We start from the raw sequence: 10,793 nt of genomic DNA on the forward strand, positions 1-10,793 counted from the left end.
GATGGTTGATTGAAGACTTTTTTTTTTTAAATTGGATACAATAAAAGTCTTCGTAAAAGTCAAGAAAACCGGATGATGCTACTAGTCCACTCATACAGTTTAGCCCCAGACAGGTTTTAACTGAAGATCAGGGCTCTAAAACATTAACTCTGTAGCCTGGTTCTGTCTAGTTTTGTTTCTCTTTGCCATCTTTCAAAGATCTCCTAAATGAGGATTCTAGTGTTAAGGAGCCATTGGCGAGCCTCAGAAGCACACCGCCCAACTCCCTACCTATGCCTGACTGATGTACAGGGCTCGGCTTCCAGCACTGAGCGCTGTACATCAAACAGTCAAGGCTGGAAACAGGTAGGGTAGGGAGGAGTCATGCAGGCTGAAGCTTGGCAACACCTCCTTGACACTTGAGCATGATTTACAGTTGACAGATTGTCTTTAATGTCACACGTGATACAAAAGACGACTCTAGTGGTGGGACTCGAACCCAAGACCTTTGAATCACGTCCTGTTTCTAAAAGTCCAATGCTGAATTACCAAAAGGGAAAAATCCTTCCCAGGGCAATATTTTAAAAGGCACCAGAGAAAATCTGAGCTGGGGAATGTGTTCATCACACACTTGAACTTTCAGCACGATATAGAGCTGGCAAATTGCCTTTAATGTCACATATAATACAAAATGTTTCCGTAGGTAGGCTTCAACTCAAAAGCAGGCTTGTGAAACCTTGATTACCCAGCCTGGCTCGGTCTAGTTTTGGTTTTTCTTTTGCATTCTTCAAAGACAACCTAAAGGCGAAGTCAAGGTCTTGACATCAGGCGTGATAGAAAAGACAACTCTGGTGGGACTCGAACCCACAACCTTTGAATCACTACACTTTTCTAGAAATCCAATGCGCTATCCATTGCGCCACAGAGCCACGATCTTGGGTGCATGTGCTCAGTTGTTAGCCCAGGTGGAACCAGTACCACTCCTTGCTTTCTAGATAATGCAAGGCTTGACTCTGGTGATACTCGAAGCCACAAGCTCGGAATGGCTGCCTTCTCCTAGAAGGCAAAGAGGGGACCAAAAAGCTGCATATGTGGTAAAAGAAAGAGATTTATGGCATTTTATAATCAACTGCATAAGGGCTTGTCGATATACCTAAAAAGCCCGCAAAAAGCTTAACATCGGCGTTTAATAATGATATCGGCCTGTAGGACTCCCTCTCGAGGGGATCTTTACCTTCCTTTAATATCAAAATAATTTCTGCTTCTCCCATAGAAGTGGGGAGCATACCCCCCGAGACCGAGCCCTGCTGGACTTGCAGGAGCGCTGGGAGCAAGACCTTTCGATGTCTTTTATAAAAAAAATTCTAAAGGCTTCCATGATCTCCCCCGGAGCATTAATGATCGAACCCTCAGGCATTCGAAGAGCATGAACATCCCTTCCCCCCTTCTGGTTTTTAATAAGACTCATAAGACCCTTATTAGGGGTGCCTGACTCAAGGTAGTTTTTCCTCGCTATAAATCCCAATTGTGCCCTGGCCTTCTCCATCAGATATCTATCCAGTTCTTCCTGACCCTTGGCTAACTCTTGTTGTGCAACCGGTGTCGGATCACCTCTAAATTTCTCATCAAGTAACTTTAAGTTATCTTTTAACTCCATCTCTTTCTTTCCAAACTGTGCTTTTTTTCCCTGAATAATGCCAAAATACTTCCCTCTAATCACTGACTTAAAAGCATCCCAAACTATATTTAACGGTGCAGTGCCCATATTAACCCTCCAGATTTCCTCTAATTCTTCATTTAATAAAGGTGAATCTTCTATTAAGTCCAACCATTGTGCATTCAACTTAAATGTGCGCCTAGGTCTGCATCCCTGTGTATCGAGATCCACCAACAACGGGCCATGGTCTGATAGACAGCGAGGCAGATATTCTATATTGTGAATCCATCTAATCATTTCAGAGTTAACCAAGGCCATATCTATTCTGGATTGCGTATTACTAGACTTATTCCAGCAGGAGAACCCCCTAGCCCCCGGATTTCTTTCCCTCCAAAGGTCGATCAGGCCCAGCTCCCGAAAAAGAGTAGGGAGGGGGGACCGACCGACCCCACGAGCAGGGGAAGAGATCCGCAATCGATCAGCTTGCTCACATACAACCGCGTTCAAGTCTCCAGCTATCAGAAGCGGACAACCATTAAATTTACTGCTGAAAGAAAAAACAAGTTCAAGGACCTCTGGCCTGAAAGGGGGGGAATATAAATAAAGCCAACACACACTCTAGTCCTTCAACCAAGCAGCGTAAACACACTAACACTCCCCTCCTTATCAAGAATTGATCCAGCAATCTCCATTTGATCTTATTATGGACCAATACTGACACCCCTCTGGAGTAATTGGAAAAGGTCGCGTGGAATTGGGACCTCCACAAGGTCTATGGAGTCTGGCCACTGTTTCGCTCACTAAGTGTGTCTCTAAGAGAGAGACTATGCAGGGCTGATAGTTCTTTATGATGTTCATAATGGCCAACCTTTTGCATTTCTCCCCCACCCCCCTAATATTCCAGGTCAGAATACGAAGCATATCTCTCTGCTAAGTAAAAAGGGGAGAACAAGGGGAGAGGGGAGAAGGAGAGAGGGGAGAGGAGCAAAGGAAAGAAAAAAAAAAAAAAAAAAAAAGGAAGTTTCCTGTACGGGACCCCCCCGTTCCCCCCCCCCCCCCCCCCCCCCCACCCCCAAACCCATCCACCTCCCCCCCCCACAAACCATCCACCTCCCCCGACCTCCCGCAACCCATCCGCCTCCCCCTCGCCCCCTGTACCCACCTTCCCACCCCCAACCAACTAAGAATAGCCCATAACCAATTATAGACAAAAATGCATACACAACCAACCCCCCCCTTACCCCGGCGACCCGTGAAATACCTCGGGTCTCAATACCTGAGTAATAAACCTATCTACCTCTAACAGCTATAGACTATCATATGCACCTTTGCTCTAGCCATGCGTTGACCTCGGCGGGGGAGGAGAAAAACCAAGCCCTGTCCTCATACTGTACTCTGAGCCTGGCAGGGAACATAAGGGAGTACCTAATATTCTTTAGCTGCAGTCTCTTTTTTACTTGGACAAACTCTGCTCTCTTCTTTTGAGTTTCTTGAGCATAGTCGGGGAAAAAATATACTCTACTACCGTTGTACTTAACCTCCCCGATCTCTCTGACTTTCTTGAACACCCTTTCCTTGTCTTGAAAGGAGAGAAATTTAAGGAGAAACGTACGTGGGAGGCTTCCAGGTGGGGGGGGGGGGGGTTTGCAGGAACCCTGTGCGCCTGTTCAATCCCATATTTCACCGTACCTCCTATTGGCCCTACCACAGAGCCCAACCAATCTGACATGAACTCCACCGCACCCCTACCTTCCTCCCCTTCGGGCAGACCAACTACTCTAACATTATTTCTCCTCGATCGGTCTTCAAGATCGACCACTTTTCTGCGTAACATCTCATTATCCCTCACCAGGCCCTGCACCTCCCCCTGGATTTTGGCCATACTGTCCTCAAGGAGAGTAATTCTGTCCTCCGCTCCACTAAACCTCTCTCTTATGTTATTTAGATCCTGTCTAAGCAAACTTATATCAGTTCAATAGCACCAACTTGATCTGCCACTGCGGTAATAGAATTGTTACATTTGTCTATAGCAGCAAGAACATCCACCAACCAAGAGGGTGGGTTTTCACCTCCTCCAACACCTCCCCCCGCCCTCTCGGTGGTGCACTCCCCCCTACTTTTGCTCAACTCCTTGCTTCTGTCCATCGTTGGAGAGTTAAATATTTTGTCAATTTTACCAAGGCTTTTCCTGTTGTCCTGCTTAGCACTGGAGTTTTTATTTGCCTTTTTTGAGGCCATCCTGTTTGGCGAAACACCTCTGACTCTTAACACCAAAAACACAGCACCAAACCAGCCCAATCCTGGGAATTCAGGGAGAGCACTTGGTCACAGATAAATGTACGAGCTACTGGGCGACATACAGCAGAAACAGTCCAGGAAAATAAAACAATAATTCATATATCATGGGGCAGAATCTGGTCTTCCCAATAACATCTAGTGACAGACTGGATGATGGACCCCTGCTGACCAGAGGGCCTCCACTGGGTGAGAATTAGTGATGCTGAATCATGGAAGGTTTCAGAGAGCAAAGTTAGTGATGTTAACAGCAACAAGCAGCAGGGAAGTGACAGGCTGTAGATGGAAAGACAGTCTTTGCTATAGTTACCATCCCTCCGGCAAATTAGGTGGTGAACAGCGCGGATGTTAGCAGCTTAGAAGAGCACGGACTTCTCAATATTCCTCCGTGCAGTTAGTACAGTTAGTAAAAACCCACCAGATGAAGGTGGCAACGAAGGATGGGCCCAAAAGAGTCCAGTTCAGCTTGTCCTTCTCCAGAACAGAGAGTGTCTGTGAAACAATGAATACACTTTACACAGCGAATACATACATAGACATGCTATCTCCCCTTTCAGCCGCTGTCCATGTAGTATATCCTTCTCCGCTATAAGGAAGAGTGCTGAGGGCCACCCTAGAGCCCGGGCAGGGTACAGGATAGTCACGCCGCTGACACTCTCTCACAGTGTCACAGGGATTATTACAATTCCCCACTCCCTGCCACAATCATATAGGGCCCACAGAGCGCACTACCGCAGGGATCCCCCCTCCAATACCGGGCAACCGGATTTAATATGGGGGCACTGCCACAACCCCCAAAGAGGCAGGAGTACAAAGGAGGGGGTAAACCAGTCACCTTGTCCAATAAATAACAGCTGAGGAAAAGAAAGAGACCCGCTGCCACCGGGTCCCAATACAGCTACAGCGTCCAACCGGTGTTACAGAGCAAGTTCCATATGAGAGGCCTTGCCACCTGACCCCTCCAACTCCCGGCAAAATCCACCAGGGAGAGCGACCTGGAGCTACCTCCCAGCCCCAGCTTACCACAAGGGTGCTTCAAAATCAGGCCGGCGTACAACCACAAGAGGCTCCTGCCCAGACCCGCTCTCACCGGGACTATGGATCATCTGGTGCACCGCATGTTTCTTTCGCCAGCCTTTTATGATGCTTTCCCCAGCTGTTGAATCATTGGTTCGGAACACTATGCTCTCCTCGCAACAGCACGACTCCGGCGTTCAGCAGCTCACAACTCCCGCAGGCCCCACATCTCGTGCGACTCAGCACTCGAATGTCAGCACCCGGCGGCAGAGCGGCGTCCCCGGACCGCACATCACCTCCAGCCCACAGTCAGCGCCTACTCCCGGGCTCCATAGGTAGCACGCCGCCGGTCAACACATGGCCCGGATCCCCGAGGTGAGCTTCGGCGAGGCGTGTCCTAGCTCCGCCTCATACTCCGCCTCTCCACTTAAATGAACCCAAGACCTTTGAATCACGTCCTGTTTCTAAAAGTCCAATGCTGAATTACCAAAAGGGAAAATTCCTTCCCAGGGCAATATTTTGAAAGGCACCAGAGAAAATCTGAGCTGGGGAATGTGTTCATCACACACTTTCAGCACGATATAGAGCTGGCAAATTGCCTTTAATGTCACATATAATACAAAATGTTTCCGTAGGTAGGTTTCAACTCAAAAGCAGGCTTGTGAAACCTTGATTACCAAGCCTGGCTCGGTCTAGTTTTGGTTTTTCTTTTGCATTCTTCAAAGACCACCTAAAGGCGAAGTTAAGGTCTTGACGTCAGGCGTGATAGAAAAGACGACTCTGGTGGGACTCGAACGCAAAACCTTTGAATCACTTCACTTTTCTAGAAGTCCAATGCGCTATCCATTGCGCCACAGAGCCACGAGCTTGGGCGCATGTGCTCAGTTTTTAGCCCAGGTGGAACCAGTACCACTCCTTGCTTTCTAGATAATGCAAGGCTTGACTCTGGTGATACCACAAGCTCGGAATGGCTGCCTTCTCCTAGAAGGCAAAGAGGGGACCAAAAAGCTGCATATGTGGTAGAAGAAAGAGATTTATGGCATTTTATAATCAACTGCGTAAGGGCTTGTCGACATACCTAGAAATTGGCATTTTTCTACACCACCTAAGGCCGTAGACAAAGATGTAATAAGACAAAGGTTGACTTTGGTGGGACTCGAACCCACAACCTTTGAATGCCTTCCTTGCCCTAGAAGTCCAATACACTATCCATTGCACCACAGAGCCTTAAGCTTGCGTGGCCACCCATTTCCCCCCACCAGCTCACAGGTAACTGGGGCTAGCCTTTTCTCATGGAATGCTGAAAGATAATTCTTCTATAGGGGAAATTTTTCGAAGGCACCAGAGAAAAGCAAAGCTTTACATTTTTCTCTCACTCCATGTTTTTACGATGTTGATGGTTGTTGAAGACTTTTTTTTTTTAATTGGATAAAAGTCTTCGTAAAAGTCAAGAAAACCGGATGATGCTACTAGCCCACTCATATAGTTTAGCCCCAGGCAGGTTTTAACTGAAGACCAGGGCTCTAAAACATTAACTCTGTAGCCTGGTTCTGTCTAGTTTTGTTTCTCTTTGCCATCTTTCAAAGATCTCCTAAATGAGGATTCTAGTGTCAAGGAGCCATTGGCGAGCCGCAGAAGCACACCGCCCAACTCCCCACCTATGCCTGACTGATGTACAGGGCTCGGTCTAGCACTGAGCCCTGTACATCAATCAGTCAAGGCTGGAAACCGGTAGGGTAGGGAGGAGTCATGCAGGCTCAGGCTTGGCAACACCTCCTTGACACTTGAGCATGATTTACAGTTGACAGATTGTCTTTAATGTCACACGTGATACAAAAGACGACTCTGGTGGTGGGACTCGAACCCAAGACCTTTGAAACATGTCCTGATTCTAAAAGTCCAATGCTGAATTACCAAAAGGGAAAATTCCTTCCCAGGGCAATATTTAAAAGGCACCAGAGAAAATCTGAGCTGGGGAATGTGTTCATCACACACTTGAACTGTCAGCACGATATAGAGCTGGCAAATTGCCTTTAATGTCACATATAATACAAAATGTTTCCGTAGGTAGGTTTCAACTCAAAAGCAGGCTTGTGAAACCTTGATTACCAAGCCTGGCTCGGTCTAGTTTTGGTTTTTCTTTTGCATTCTTCAAAGACCACCTAAAGGCGAAGTCAAGGTCTTGACGTCAGGTGTGATAGAAAAGACAACTCTGGTGGGACTCGAACCCACAACCTTTGAATCACTACAGTTTTCTACAAGTCCAAGGCACTATCCATTGCACCACAGAGCCACAAGCTGAGGCACATGTGCTCAGTTTTTGGCCCAGGTGGAACCAGTACCACTCCTTGCTTTCTGGATAATGCAAGGCTTGACTCTGGTGAAATCTGAGCTGGGGAATGTGTTCGTCACACACTTGAACTTTCAGCACGATATAGAGCTGGCAAATTGCCTTTAATGTCACATATAATACAAAATGTTTCCGTAGGTAGGTTTCAACCCAAAAGCAGGCTTGTGAAACCTTGATTACCAAGCCTGGCTCGTTCTAATTTTGTTTTTTCTTTTGCATTCTCCAAAGACCACCTAAAGGCGAAGTCAAGATCTTGACGTCAGGCATCATAGAAAAGACGACTCTGGTGCTACTCAAACCCTCAACCTTTTAATCCCTTTTCTAGTAGTCCAGAGCCACGCACACAGCAGGCTCCATTGTCCTTTCACTCACTATACTTCTGGCTGCCGTCCCACTAAAAACTTCAATGCAGTAAACTGGATAACTACGAGTTTATTAAATAAAAACAGTGATTATGACAGGCAGGAAGGTGTAGAGATGCAGAATGCAGATGAAAGAAGTGTGCTCTAAATGTGTTTTCTCCGTTACCCAGACAGACTCTAATGTAAGTCTAAGCTGTGCTGTTCTCTTTCTGTCTGTTCCAATGATTGGTCTTTTTTACAGATATAGGCTCAGTTCACATATTGCATTTTTGATGTGTAATATGTATGATGATATCTAGGGATGAGCAAACTTTTGAAAAGTTCAGTTCGGTTCAATCCGGCGAACTTTCGTGAAGTTCGGATTCGTGCGAACCGAACCTAAAACTAAACTTGCTATAACGGCTGAATAGTTGCAGCTACTGCAGCTACTATAGGGGGAGTCTGATAGGGTATAGTATCGTTTAGTTGCAGTTGTTATTACAATGAAAAAAGTGGAAACAATCAAAGTGCAAAAATAGTGAAAAAAAATTAGCCAAGGTGTAAGTGATTACACGGGACATAGGACACAAAGTTCCTTGGACCCAGTAGGGTGGAAAACAGACATTTAACAGTGGAACCAGCAGCAGCATAGTACTGTTTTGGACCAAGTGAGGAGGAGGGGGAGGAGGAGGCAGTAGCACTTGATTGCAAACAGCCCAGTATGGTTGAAAAGAGACTATTGGAGGATGCGGCACCAATTGATTGCACCCAGGCCAATATAATTGGAAACAGACTATTTGAGGAAGAGGCAGTACCTTATTGCACCCAGGCCAGTATGATTGCGAAAAGACTATTCATGGAGGAGGATGGTCAGCCTTGGAGTGGTGGCCTGGGATTCCTCGCTGATGATGTTGGTTACCACACTTTCCAGAATACGGACGAGTGGGATGATTTCCTTGATGCCTGAGTCGTGTCCTCAAAAGGGATCAACAATTGGCACAACATGTTCGAAGAAACCTGTGCACTATGAGGTTTATTACATGTGCCATACAAAGTGTATGACGCAGCCCTCCCTGCTGCACTGCTGAGACAATGTTCCTCCCTTTGTGGGCGATAACACTTCCCACTGTTAGTTGACCTTGGGTCAGCCATTCATATAACTTCTTCTCCTCCCTGATGGTCTGGAGGAGCTCCAGCCCACTGTGGCTTCATTCACCCAGGCTCACAAAACGGAGGACAGCCTGAGAGCGCTGGGCCTGACATTGTTGGTAAGACACCCGGGCAGGTTGGACTGCAGTCAAAGCGGCGGATGATTGCAAGCTGGTGGAGGCAGAACTTGTGCAGAACTGGCCTCCTAAAGCACCGGGGAAGTGACAGTGGCAACAATGCATAAAAAACCTCCACTCCAAACCTTGGGTAACTTCGGGCGCAGGTCCAAGATGAGTAAATGTTACTGATAAAAATAGATTTATTAAAAACACAACGCGTTTCGAAGTCGTGCTGACTTCTTTCTCAAGTGTCTAATACAAAAATACATTCAAAGTTCTATGTAGGATGTGCACATGCTCAGATCAGACATATTCCAGGTGGTGACCTGGCCCCCTAAAGCACCGGGGAAGTGACAGTGGCAAGAATGGGCTAACTTTCTGGAGGTCTCCTGGGCGAATGTTGACCCAATGAGCAGAAACAGACATGTACTGCCCTTGCCCATTATTAAAAGACCAGACATCAGCACTGGGGTGCACGGTCTTGGACACCAAGATACCCAATGAGTCGCCAACATTTGTCTACACAACTGTGCAGTGATGGGACAGACGATGGGACAGCTGCTGGGACTTTTGTTTGGACCTTTTTTGTTTCTGGGACAGTGCTGGGACTTTTTTTGGACCTTTTTTGTTTCTGGGACAGTAATGGGACTTTTTTTGTTTCAATGACAGTGACAGTTTTTTTGTTGCGGCTAAACAGGATTCTTCTATTTTTGAACCTGATTGAAAAGATATGAACTGATTTTTCCTTAATAAATTAATAAATTAGATAAGCTTGAACACTAAAGTTGCGTTCATGTGTCTTGGTTAATACTCACAGACAGCTGTCACATTACATTTTGATTAGGCAGCACCCAGTCTGAGGAGACTAATTTAAGGTCTCACCCTAACAAGGGGTGATGTCACACATCTTGATATTCACAGAAAAACAGGATACAAGTGATTATAGGAGTAATAATCCTTGTATCCTGGTCTATTCTGAGACAAAAGTACAATTTGCGTCTCCGTTGTTATTTCTACCAGATTCGTAATGAACTTTTTCAAAGTTCGGTTCGGCTCCGAACCAAACTTTTCCCAAAGTTTGTAACTAAACTGGTTCACAACGGTTCAGTCGCTCATCCATAGTGATAACTTTTGCTCATTTTATAGTAGTTTCATTTGGTAGCTGTGTGATTATTTTATTTGAGTACATGGTGTTTTCATGCACAGAAAATTTTATTAAATGTGAGTAAAGTTCTTTCAGAGATCACAATATGCCGGGGTGGGGGGCCCAATCAAAAGTCTTCTAAGGGGCTCAAAATTCTAGTTTGACAGACAAATAGATTCATAGATGATATATAGTAGCACACTGATTCAGGTCAGCTATGACAGTGGGGGACTTGTATAGTGTGAGCTCCTGGTGTTTGCTGTCTCCCTGGAGATATCATGTTCTTTGCAGCCATTGTTGTCTGGATGGAGTCTGTTTACCTAAACAAGCTGCTGACTGTGCTGGAATGTGGAGGAAGAAGCTGTAGTCTTTTCTATATACCCTGCTGTATACGTGTTCTGGAGGAATCATGCTGGATCTACAGGAGACTCTCTTTATTAAGGTAATACACCATTACATGGGACGTAGTTTTATAATTATGTTTTAGTCAATTACATTTCTAGAACCAGGCTGGAATAAGTCTTGGCAGCTGATAGATATAGAAGATAGATAGATAGATATTAGGTAGGTAAATAGATAGATAGATAGATATGAGATAGATAGATAGACAGATAGACAGATAGATAGATAGATAGATAGATAGATAGATAGATAGATAGATAGATAGAACTGTGGCACCTACAAAAAAATGTAATCCTTTTACATATTTAAGGGAGTGCTGAAGTTCTTACTATTAAAGGAA

General features: G+C 45.6%; 1 non-coding gene across 1 annotated transcript; it reads right to left on the reverse strand.

Moving 5' to 3' along the window:
* Window positions 1-822: 822 nt before the first annotated feature.
* TRNAR-UCU (transfer RNA arginine (anticodon UCU)) lies at window positions 823-908 on the reverse strand. The gene is given in 2 exon segments: window positions 823-858; window positions 872-908. It is a non-coding gene; the product is annotated as a tRNA-Arg (tRNA).
* Between the last annotated feature and the right edge of the window lie 9,885 nt (window positions 909-10,793).

Source organism: Dendropsophus ebraccatus, unplaced genomic scaffold (genome assembly GCF_027789765.1).
Source record: "Dendropsophus ebraccatus isolate aDenEbr1 unplaced genomic scaffold, aDenEbr1.pat pat_scaffold_1424_ctg1, whole genome shotgun sequence".
NCBI lineage: Eukaryota > Metazoa > Chordata > Amphibia > Anura > Hylidae > Dendropsophus > Dendropsophus ebraccatus.